The sequence below is a fragment of the Elephantulus edwardii genome, unplaced genomic scaffold, assembly GCF_000299155.1.
Source record: "Elephantulus edwardii isolate Elephantulus edwardi_28Jun2011 unplaced genomic scaffold, EleEdw1.0 scaffold00146, whole genome shotgun sequence".
Taxonomy (NCBI): Eukaryota; Metazoa; Chordata; class Mammalia; order Macroscelidea; family Macroscelididae; genus Elephantulus; species Elephantulus edwardii.
Window position 1 is genome coordinate 1,732,588 of NW_006399896.1, and position 1,309 is coordinate 1,733,896.

A 1,309-nucleotide genomic window follows, 5' to 3' on the forward strand; every position below is an offset into this window, starting at 1 on the left:
AAATCCATTCATTATTGCATAATTTCCTCCCTAGTCCCCCAGTCCACTTTTAAACATCTCTTATTCTGGACTGTTGCCATACAAATAAAGCTTAATTATATGTTCCTCAAAATTTAATGTTTATAAATACAGTTTTAGGAGTTTTAAAAAAATATATATCTTCTTATTTTATGTTGGTTTGCTTACAAAATTTTTATACATTGTGTTTCGTTCATATACATTGTGTGTCACGCATTCCTTCATTCACATTGTGTTTCATATAATCATTCTCATACATTGTGTTCTATAAAACCTACTATCTAATACTACTTACAAAGCCAACTCTCACCTACCTACTGTCATGCCATCTTTTCAGGTCCCCACTGAATCTTTCCTAATTCCTTCATCCCTCTTCTACTTTGTCCACCCAACAAACTCTATGATCCCTTGATTTCCCTCCCTCCCCACCTCAGGACCCTTGTGTCTATCCCCTCCCCCCTTAGGACTTTAAACTCATTTTACTAGTTATCCTTCTGTTTTCACAAAAATAGTCTTATTCCGTATTTGTCTGTATGAGACTGAGTTAGTTCACTCAGTACAATGCTCTCCAGTCTCTCTCATGTTATGTAGTAGTTTTTGAAATCGTTACTCGTTAGTGTTGCATAGTATTCCATCATGTGAATGTACCACAATTTCTCAATCCACTTATTTGTTGCCAGAGAGTTGGGCTGTTACCATATTTTTGCTATTGTGAGTAATGCTGCTATGAACATAGGCTAATCTCTGTTTGTGTCTCAATTCTGCTTCCCTTGGGGGTATATTCCTAGCAGTGGAATAGCTGAGTCATAAGGAATTTCTCTGTTTAGCTTTTAAAGGAAATGCCAAACTATCTTCCAGAATGGTTGTGCCATTTTACAATCCCACCAACAGTGAACGAGAATTCCAATCTCTCTACATCTTCTCTAACATTTATTGCTTGTTCTTCTGTTAAACTTTTACTGGGCTACTGTTACTGGGGTGAGATGATATTTCATTGTTGTTTTTATTTGCATCTCTCTGATTGCCAGTGATGTTGAGCATTTGTTTATGTGCCAGCTGGCTCTCTGAATCTCTTCATTTGTAGTCTTTTCATGTCTTCTGTCCATTTTGTAACTGAGTTATCAGTTTTTTGTTTGTTTGTTTTTTGTGGAAGCCCATTAGTAAATATTCTATAAACTTTTTTAAAAAATTAATTTTGTAATATCTAGAAAGAATTTTAATATTACAAACTAAGAGTTTCCTTGTGAGGGGAAAAAAGTCAAACATATACTTTTATACAAAGCATTGTATG